The following is an 11,267-nucleotide window of genomic DNA, read 5'->3' on the forward strand; positions in this document are numbered from 1 at the left end:
CGGCCTATCATCCTGACCTTAACCTCCTTCCACCTATCGCATTCCCAACGCCCCTCCCCCAAGTCCCTCCTCCCTACCTTTTATGTTAGCCTGCTTGGCACACCTTCCTCATTCCTGAAGAAGGGCTTATGCCCAAAACGTCGATTCTCCTGCATCTTGGATGCTGCCTGACCTGCTGATCTTTTCCAGCAACACATTTTTCAGCTCGGCAGGAAAGGAAGTTTGCAGATGAGACCAAAATTGATGGTGTGGTGGACAGTGAAGAAGGTTATCTCAGAGTACAATGGAACGTTAATCAGGTGGACTGATTGGCGAGGGATAGCAATGGAGTTTAATTCAGATAAATGAAAGGTGTTGCATTTGAGATTAGATTCGCTACAGTGTGGAAACAGACTCTTCGGCCCAACAAATCCATACTGACCCTCAAAAGAGTAACCCACCCAGACCCAATTCCCTCTGACTAATGCACCTAACACTACGGGCGATTTAGCATGGCCAATTCACCTGACCTGCACATCTTTGCACTGTGGGAGGAAACCGGAGCACGTGGAGGAAACCCACGCAGACATTGGGAGAATGTGCAAGCTCCACACGGACAGTCACCTAAGGCTAACCACTGAGTCACCATGCCGCCATTTGGAAAGACAAATCAGGCAGGACTTATTCAGTTAATGGTAGGGTCTTGGGGGATGTTGTTAAACAAAGAGACCGAGGGGTGCAGGTGTATAGTTCCTTGAAAATGGAGTCACAGGTAGACAGGGTGGTAAAGAAGGCATTTGATACAGTTGCCTTCATTGGTAAGAACATTGAGCAGAGGAGTTGGGAAATCATGTTGCAGCTGTACAGGACAGAATAGTAGTGAATTCTGGTTTCTCTGCTATAGGAAAGGTGTTGTTAAACTTGAAAAGGTTCAGAAAAAGTTTACAAGGATGTTGCCAGAACTGGAAGGTTTGAGCTATTGGGAGAGGCTGAATGGGCTGGGGCTGTTTCCTCTGGACCATCAGAGGCTGAGGAGTGACGGTATAAAGGTTCATGATTGGGTGGATGGATAGCGTGAATAGCCAAGATCTTTTTCCCAAGGTAGGGGAGTCCAACACTAGAGAGCATAGGTTTAAGGAGAGAGGGGAAAGATTTAAAAGGGACCTGGGGGGGGCAACATTTTCACATATGAATGGAAAGAGCTGCTGGAGAAAGTGGTGGAGGCTGGTACAGTTACAACATTTAAAAGGCATCTGGATGGTATATGAAATGGAATGGCTGTGTGTGCGTGTGCATATGCACAGCTTAGAGGGAACATTGGTGTTGCCCTATGCTTCCAGACGGTAGAGGTGGCAAATTTGCAGTCAGAGCCTTGGCGAGTTCCTGCAGTGCTTCTTGTAGACGGTGCACACTACTGCCATTGTGTGTTGGTTGTGGAAAGAGTGAATGTTAATGTGATGGATGGGGTGCTGAATAAGCAAATTCCCTTTGCCTGGATTGTGTTGATTTCCTTGAATGCTGCTGGAGCAACACTCATCCAAGCAAGTATTCAATCAGACTCTGACCTGAACCTTGTAGATGGTGTCCAGGTTTTGGGGAGTCCACAGAATTCTCAGCTTCTGACATACCCTTGTAGCCACTGTGTTTATATGGTTCATCATGCACTTTGAAAGGCTGGTCATGGCACTAATCAACTCCAGCCTCCCCACGACTCTTGACCCACTCCAATTTGCCTATCGGGCCAACAGATCCATGTCAGATGCCATATCACTTGCCCTTCACGCCTCCCGAGAACATCTTGACACCAAGAACAGCTACCTAAGAATCCTACTCATTGAGGAGAAAGTGAGGTCTGCAGATGCTGGAGATCAAAGTTGAAACTTTATTGCTGGAACAGCACAGCAGGTCAGGCAGCATCCAGGGAACAGGAGATTCGACGTTTCGGGCACAGGCCCTTCTTCAGTCATTCCTGAAGAAGGGCCTGTGCCCGAAACGTCGAATCTCCTGTTCCCTGGATGCTGCCTGACCTGCTGTGCTGTTCCAGCAATAAAGTTTCAACATCCTACTCATTGACTACAGTTCAGCCTTCAATACTATTATCCCCTCGAGACTGATTACTAAACTTAGTGATCTCAGGCGAAGACCCACTCTCTGCAACTGGATCCTCAGTTTCCTGACCCACAGGCCACAATCAGTGAAGATTGGGAACAATAATTCATCCTCACTAACACTCAACACTGGAGCCCCTCAGGGGTGCGTACTCAGCCCCCTACTGTCCTCACTGTATACCCATGACTGCATCGCCAAATACCAGACTAATACCATTTACAAGTTCACTAATGACACCACCATAGTCAGTCGAATCTTAGATCTCGACGAAATAGATTACAGACGGGAGGCGGAAGACCAGGAAAAATAGTGCACTGAGAACAACCTAGCTCTCAATGCTGGCAAAACCAAGGAACTCATCATTGACTTTCAGCAGGATGTTACTCATGCCCCCCAACACATTAACAGCACAGAGGTGGAACGAGTGGAGAGTGTCAAGCTCCTGGAAGTGGTCATCCACAGCAAGCTCCCTTGGACTCTTCATGTGGATGCACTGGTCACAAAGGTCCAACAATGTCTCTTCTTCCTCAGGCAACTGAGAAAATTTGGCATGACAGTGCATACCCTTGCCAACTTTTATAGGTATGCCATCAAGAGCATTCTATCTGGATGTATCACTCCCGGGTATGTCAACTGTACCATTCAAGATCAGAGACGGTTACAGAGAGTGGTGAACTCGGCCCGGACAATCACAAAGGCCAACCTCCCATCCATAGAATCCATCTATCAGGCCCGCTGTCAAGGAAAGGCTGCCAGCATTCTCAAAGATCATCCCACCCTGACAATGTTTTTCTACAACCTCTACCAGCAGGGAGAAGGTACTGAAGCCTGAACACACGCACCAGCCGGTTTTGCAACAGTTTCTACCCAACTGTTGTTAGAATACTGAATGGACTCACAAACTCTTAACATTCACTTGTACCTGTGTTTTTGTTTTTGCCGCTGTTTGCCTATTATTTACTTAGCTATGCTATTTAACTCTGTGATCTACCTGTATTTCTCGCAAGACAAAGCTTTTCACTGTGCCTCGGTACACGTGACAATAAATTCAATTTAATTCAATTCTGGTTATTGGTAGCTCCCAGGATATTGATTGCAGTAATGGTGATGCCATTGGAGGGGAAGAAAGCTAGATTTTCTCTTATTGGAGATTGTCTGCTGTAAATGTTACTTGACTCTTATCACCCAAGGCTACATATTGCCCAGGTCTTGTCATATTTCAATATGGACCGCTTCAGTATTTGAGGAGTTGGGAATGGTGTTGAACACTTTATGATTGAAATATAAAGCAGCTGAAGCTGGTTGGGCCTAGGACACAAGTCTGAGGAACCCCCATAATCCCCAGAGACTGAGATGGTTGACCTCAGAAAATCAGGACCATTTTCCTTTGTGCCACCTATAACTCCAACCAGCAGAGACTTTGCCTTCTGAATCCCATAGGGCTCCTTGATCCCACATTCAGCACCATTCACAGCTCCTCAGATAGTGACATAGTCCATGTCCAAATGCAGCAAGACCTGGAAAATATCCAGGTTTGGACTGACAAGTGGCAAGTAACATTCACACTCTTGCACGAATGAAGCCACACTGTTGGCACCACTTTGCATCATAAACCGACAGTCCATCCTACTGAACTAAACCAACCCTGATCTAGTTGTTAAACTGTAAAGGGATGAACTCCAGGAACTACCCTGTACTTAATACAGGATGCAAGCACCCAATTATTCAAATGCCACACAACAGGAAGTTTTTAAAAAATGAAACAAAGCAATAACCAGCTACAATTAGAGGGTGTAAACATAAACTGAGTAATGTATTGTTGGAGAGCACTTTTGCAAGGTAATACATGAAATTCAAAGCTGGTAAATAAATTGAGGGCAGGTCTTAATTGTGCTTCAACTCAAAACATCAACAGTACATGCTTCCTTTTCCATTTGTATGGAAAAAATGAGTTACAATCAAAGAACAAAACTTTCTCAGTGCATTGCTTTCCATGCAAATTGTATTGATGTTAGTTAAGAAAGATTTCATAGGTACATAGGAACACGAAAATGCTATTCAAGCCTGCTCTATCATTCAGCTACATGAACACTGAGTTATAAGTAGAGGCTTGATAGTTTTTTTTCACTGGAGTGTAGGAGGTTGAAGGGTCAGCTTATAGATGTTTATAAAGTCATGAGGGGTACAGATAAGGTGAATAGCAAAAGTGTTTTTCCAAGGAGAGAGGAGTTAAAAACTAAAGGTCATATTTTTACGGTGAGAAGAGGAGATTTAAAAGAGATCTGAGGGACAACTTTTTCAAATAGAGTAAAACCGAAAGAACTACAGATACCATAAGTCAGAGATAAAAACAGAAACTGCTGGAAAAGCTCAACATCTGTGAAGAGGTATCAGAGTTAACGTTTCAGGTCGAGTGACCCTGCCTCAGAACCTTCAGTTTTTCAGCAATTTCTACATTTGTCTTTTTCACACAGAGGATGGCTCATCTGTGGAATGAACTGCCAGAGGAAGTCGTAGATACAGGACCGGTTATAATATTCAAAAGACATTTGGACGGGTACATGAACATGAGAGGTTTACAGGGATCTAGGCCAAATGCAGGCAAGTGGGATTTGTTTAGTTTTGGAAACTCGGTTGGCATGGACAGGTTGGATCGAAGGGTCAGTTTCCATGCTGTAAGACTTTATAACTCTATCTATATCTAATTCCCTCTTGAAAACATTCAATGTTTTGGCCCCAACTGCTTTCTGTGGCAGAGAATTCCACAGGCTCACCACTCTCTGGGTAAAAAAAGCTCCATACCTCGGTCCTAATTGGCTTACCCTCTATCCTTAAACAGTGACTTTGGACCCAGTCATCGGGAGAAGCCTTCCTGCCTTTATCCTGTCTAATCCTGTCAAAATTTTAATAGGGTTCTATGAGATTATCTACCATTCTTCCAAACTCCAGGAAATACAGTCCCACCTGATCCAGTCTCTCTTCTTACATCGGTCATATGTCAGTCCTGCCATCCCAGGAATCAACCTGTGAAACCTCGTTGTATTCCCTCCATTGTCAGAACATCCTTCCTTGGATAAGGAGACCAAAACGGCGCACAATACTCCAGCTGTGGTCTCACCTGTACGATTGAAACACGAAGTCTCTTGGGCTCACTCTGCAGGCTAATGTACCATTTGCTTTCTTCACCACCTGTTGCTTCCTTTCAGTGACTGGTGTACAAGGACACCCCGGTCTGCCCTTTTCCCAATCTATCACCATTCAGATAATAATCTACCTTCCCATTTTGCTAACAAAGTGGATAACCTCACATTTATCCATGTTATATTACATCTGCCATTCATTTGCCTACTCACTCGACTTGTCCTTGTCACAGTGAAGCATCTCTGCTTCCTCCTCACTACTCACCACACACCCAGATAACGGTCGTGAAGTAGGTAGTGTTTGGGTTCCTGTGCCCTGGTTTGTCCTCTTCATTTGCTTTTTCTTTTCTTTGCGTATTATCTATGTTTTCTGTTATCAGTTTTTCTTAAAATGTTTGCTTCAATGTACCTGATAAAGTGAGCACTTTGGCAGGAAAGTGGCTTCAATGGGTCTGGAGTGGCAGGGTCTTCAGAGGCAGTATGGCTACAGAGTCAGTTGGCCTGTGAAGTCTGGAGCAGGACTCTCATTTCCACATGGAGTGGACCCCTGAGGGTAGCATGGAGTGGGCTGGTGTAGCCCACAGCCAGACTCTGGCAGTGGCATGGCATGTGCTTGTGTAGCCCAGAGCTGGGCTCTAGTGGTGGCATGGCATGTGCTGGTGCAGTCTGGAGCAGGACTCTGGCAGGGGCCTGGCATGTGCTTGTGTAACCCAGAGCTTGACTCTGGCAGTGGCATGACATGGGCTGGTGCAGTCCGGAGCTGGACTCCATCAGTGGCATGACATGGGCTGGTGCAGTCCGGAGCTGGACTCCATCAGTGGCATGGCATGGGCTGGTGCATACCGGAGCGGGCCAGTCTGGAGCGGGACTCTGGCAGTGGCATGGCATGGGCTGGTGCAGTCTGGAGCAGGACTCTGACAGGGGCATGGCATGGGCTGGTGCAGTCCGGAGCAGGACTCTGGCAGGGGCATGGCATGGGCTGGTGCAGTCCGGAGCAGGACTCTGACAGGGGCATGGTATGGGCTGATGCAGTCCGGAGCAGGACTCTGGCAGGGGCATGGCATGGGCTGGTGCAGTCTGGAGCAGGACTCTGACAGGGGCATGGCATGGGCTGGTGCAGTCCGGAGCAGGGCTCTGGCAGGGGCATGGCATGGGCTGGTGCAGTCTGGAGCAGGACTCTGACAGGGGCATGGCATGGGCTGGTGCAGTCTGGAGCAGGACTCTGGCAGGGGCATGGCATGTGCTTGTGTAACCCAGAGCTTGACTCTGGCAGTGGCATGGCATAGGCTGGTGCAGTCCGGAGCTGGACTCCATCAGTGGCATGGCATGGGCTGGTGCAGTCCGGAGCGGGACTCCATCAGTGGCATGGCATGGGCTGGTGCATACCGGAGCGGGCCAGTCTGGAGCAGGACTCTGGCAGGGGCATGACATGGGCTGGTGCAGTCTGGAGCAGGACTCTGACAGGGGCATGGCATGGGCTGGTGCAGTCCAGAGCGGGGCTGTTTTGGTAAAGAATGAAAAGTTGGACTCTCTTTAAGTTATCTTTCTTTATTTTTCATTTTATTGTAAGTTAATGAGAATGATGCTGATTCATTCTCATTAAAATTTTCACTGTATTTTATTTTGAATACATGTGACAATAAATGACTTTATCAATCAGAGGTTTGTGTCACAGTCAAACCTGGAGATATGACGTTTAGTTCCCCCTATCCAAATTATTATTACATACGGTTTCTGATATTGTTTCTGATTGTAGATTTATCTTCACTCAACCTTTTCTTTTCATATACCTATAGAAGATCGTACAATCAGTTTGTAAGTTTCCTGCAAGCTTACTTTTGTACTCTATTTTCCCTCCCATCTAAATTATTCCCAATCTGTTGCTTTATTTGGCCAAGTTGTATCCCTTCATTAGATTTAATAATGTCCCTTATTTCCTTTGTTAGCCCTGTTTGAGCCACTTTTCCCATTTTCTTTTTGTGCCACATTGGAATGAACTGCAGTTCCTCCATTCACTTCTTAAATGCTTGCTGCCTATTCAGTGTTATCCCTTGAAGTAATATTCCCCAATTTATCAACACCAACTCACACCTCATACCACCATAGTTTCCTTTATTTAGTTTCGCACCTTAGTCTCAGAATCAGCGATGTCACTCTCCATCTTAATAAAGAATTCTATCATATTATTGTCACTCTTCCCCAACAGGCCTCACTCGGCTAGGTGGCCAATTATTCCTTTCTAACTCCACAATACTGAGTTTTGGATGATCAGTTCTCTAATTGGTTCTTCAACATATTGATCTAGAAAACCATCTCATACAGCCTCCAGAAATTTCTCTTTTGTGGCATTGTTTCTGATTCAGTTTACCCAATCTAGAGTCATAATTAAAGAGACATAGAGTCATGGAATCATGTAGGTGAAAATTGCCCGTAAATACAATGGTATTTTTATTGCTTGTGTCTGTAATTCCCTGATTAATGACTTCCCCATCTACGTTTTGGATGTCCATATACAATCCCTGCAATCATTGTCTGTCCTCTTTGTGATTCCACCACTCTACCCATACAGGTTCCACCTCACTGGAACTAACATCTTTCCTCAATATTTTCTTTAATGTTTCCTTAATATTTTCTTAACCAACAATGTAACCTGCCACCTTTTTCTTTTGTGTATGTTTCCGAAGACTGAATATTCCTGGATATTCAGTTCCCATGCCTGCAGTCACATTGCTGTAATCCCAACTATATCAATCCTGTTTATATCGATTTACATGACTAATCCACCCACTTTGTCGTGAATGCTCCATGCATTTAGACTCAGTGTCTTCAGGCCTATCTTTTTAATATGCTTGGTCCTGTTCGCATTATTTTACACCATCATCCTCTTTGATTCTTGTCCTTGAATTCCGAGCCTACCACTTTTCATGTTTCCCATCTGTCTTTGTTTTTGCTTTTGTTTCCCTCTCTTCTGTCTCTCTTTATAGATTCCTATCCTCCAGCAGTTTTAGTTTAAAAAGCAATATTTGAATAAACCATATGAGTCATTACTCCAGGTCACAGAATGTATTCTTGGTGGGGGACTTAATGTCCATTACCAAGAGTGAGGCAAAGCCATTACTGATTGAATTAGTTGAGTCCTAAAGGACATAGCTGCTAGAATTTTCAGCCAACTTTCATTATTGCACTGTTATTCACGATTGTCCTCAATAAGTAAAACTACCTAATTTTCTTGCTGTTCACTAATAACTTGCGAGGCTTGAGCATTGTAAAGGACAGACTTCAGTCCCCCAGTTTGTTTTAACTCATATCATTATTTTACTCGTTTTAGTTTTTTTTTTATCAGTGAAAGGGACAATGTTATTTTACATATCTGGATCCTAATTGTTTCAATATACAAACAAGATTTTTTTTATCAGCATGGTATTTATTTGTAATTTTAATTCAAGTTCTCTTGTGTTTATAACCGGGTCACAATGAGTAACTAATTTAAAAATTGGAAACACCCACAAAGTATCACATAGAATCTAAAGTAGATAAACTGGCCATTCAGCCCACCTCGTCTATGGAATGTTCACGTTCGATACAAACCCCATCCCAACATCCCTTATCTAACCTTATCAGCACTTCCTTCTAACCCTTCCTCCTTTTAGTACTTAACGAGATTGCCTGACTCACTGCATCTATCAATTGTTGTAGCCAATTGATTTTTAATCACTTGTTGAGCAAAGCAGTTTCTCTGGATTTTCATATTGGATTTATTAATATGGATAGCTTCTAGGTCTGGAATCCCTTGGCATAAATGGAATAAGGCAACAAAAGACATATCAATGCTCGCCACCATGTTACACCTAATAGGTTTGATGTTAGGTATTGGGCTGTGTACAAATAATACTTGATGGAAATTGGGGTCCGCTATAAAACTAAAATTCTTTCAGTGTTTCGTATTTAGCATTTATTGCGCAGCCTGGGCATTACTGCAGTAACTAGCCTTGTGCAAATGTAACCATGTCTCTAATATATTAAAACAAAGGAAAGGTTATAAGAATTACTGAGGTCATGACTCACATTAAAGATTTATTGGGCACCACACTACCTTACAACACAATGGTCAATACATAAAATAGGTTTCTTTGAAGGAATGAAAGCTAACCTTAAAATGGAGATTGGCGAGTAGACAGTGGTCATCCTGGTATTATAAGTAGCTGCCCATGGTCATTGGCTGAGAGATGCTTAAATAGATAAATAAGATAGGCCAGACCCCAAAATAAGGGATAACAGACAACAGTAGGTGGGGAGAGAGGGAGTGAGAGAACCTAAGGGAAAGAGCCACCTTCCTCACATGAAAAGACTTCAAGTTCCTCCACAGAGGCCCAACGGAAGGACAAAGACCATTGATCCAAAGGTTACCACCAAAGTCCATAAGACATATAACCCATATAGGGCCCCACTAGCTCACTCCTTCATTCTTGGGTTCAGTTTCGGGATTGGTGAAGTGTTCTCATCTGTCACGGTCATGCACTTTTGTTGTCTAATTGATTAATGTAATATATCTAAACTGCTGCTTCTTTAAAAGCTGTCAGAATATTGCTGCAAGTTGTCGTCTGTTTGTATTGGGTATCAGTGATCACAAATCGTCCCATCGAAATTTACACTTTGCTGCAATGGCAGGTCATAGTTTGAGAAAGTGCTTTTGAAAGTTTGTGCTTGCAGTCTCCAGAAACTCTGCACCTTGAGATTGTGGAAACTGAGAAGGACCTTTATTAATCTGGTTAGGAGATGGACTGATACAGTTTATAGTGAACCAGATACACACATCAGATTAATAATTCCCTATGGAGAGAACATACGAAATATTGGTCTGGATGTGGAAGCCAATTTTGAAACCGTTACAGCATTGGCCCTCCCATGTATTTCCTTAAAGTGGGCATTCTTTAGACAGGCTGGAAGTAATGGAGGACTATTCACCAATGGAGAATGGTTCAACCTTCATTTGATGTTGTCACATATAAACACTTTGCAGTTAAGTGTCTACTGAACAACAATGAGGAACAGAAGGCTCTGACTGACCTTCCCCATCCTTACAAAAGGGGTACTCATATTACGGTTGGAATGTCTGAACTCAGAATATCCATCATTCATTCCACCTGGCTCTTATCGCTCAGCTGGTCAACTTATTTGGCAACGAGGGTTAGCATTGCTACCTCATAATGCCAGGCACCTGGGTTTGATTCCAACCTTGAGTGATTGTCTGTGTGGAGTTTGCATGTTCTCCCCGTGTCTACATAGGTTTCCTCTGGGTGCTCTAGTTTCCTCCCACAATCCAAAGATGTGCAGGCTATGATGAGCCATGGTAAATACAGGGTTTTGGGGAGGGGATGGGAGTGAGATGCTCTTTGGACAGTCAGTGCAGATTTGATGGGCTGAATGGCCTCTACCTACTCTATAGCTTCTATGATTCAATGAGGATGCCTCACATATCCTGTGACACATAGCCTCTGCAAAGAAAGAGGAGGCAGGACCTGGGACCATGCAATCTGAAATATAACAACTGCGACAGTGGGGCACTCCCTCAGCACTGCGCTGGTGTGCCTGTCTAGATTTTATCCTCAGATCTTTCAAGTGAGGTTTCACACCAAAAGACTGCAAGGGAAAGGCAACCCCAGAGTGCCTGCGAGTATCAGCAAGTCTGCACAACAACATACTGAGGTTTGAGGACATGTAACACAACCGGTTTTAAATTGCATCTCTTTAAGTTAACTTCACAGGGAGGGTTCTTGTAAGTGGAAATGTGTAGGGAAAGCATGGCTAGTCCTGAAGACACACTCACACTTTTCACCAGCCTGTTAACTTGCTTTCTCCTTTATGTTTCTCCCTGAATATTTTTCTTGGCTGTATTAGTTTGATACTACAGTTCCAGTTTGTGAATGACCCCCTGACCAAACTGGTCCTCTGTAAATCTCATCACATTCAACTTGGAGAAACAATGTCGAGAAATTCTGCCTTACCATTCACGTGAAATTTCTGACAAGGGATATTGAA

Source organism: Chiloscyllium plagiosum, chromosome 12 (genome assembly GCF_004010195.1).
Source record: "Chiloscyllium plagiosum isolate BGI_BamShark_2017 chromosome 12, ASM401019v2, whole genome shotgun sequence".
NCBI classification, from domain to species: domain Eukaryota; kingdom Metazoa; phylum Chordata; class Chondrichthyes; order Orectolobiformes; family Hemiscylliidae; genus Chiloscyllium; species Chiloscyllium plagiosum.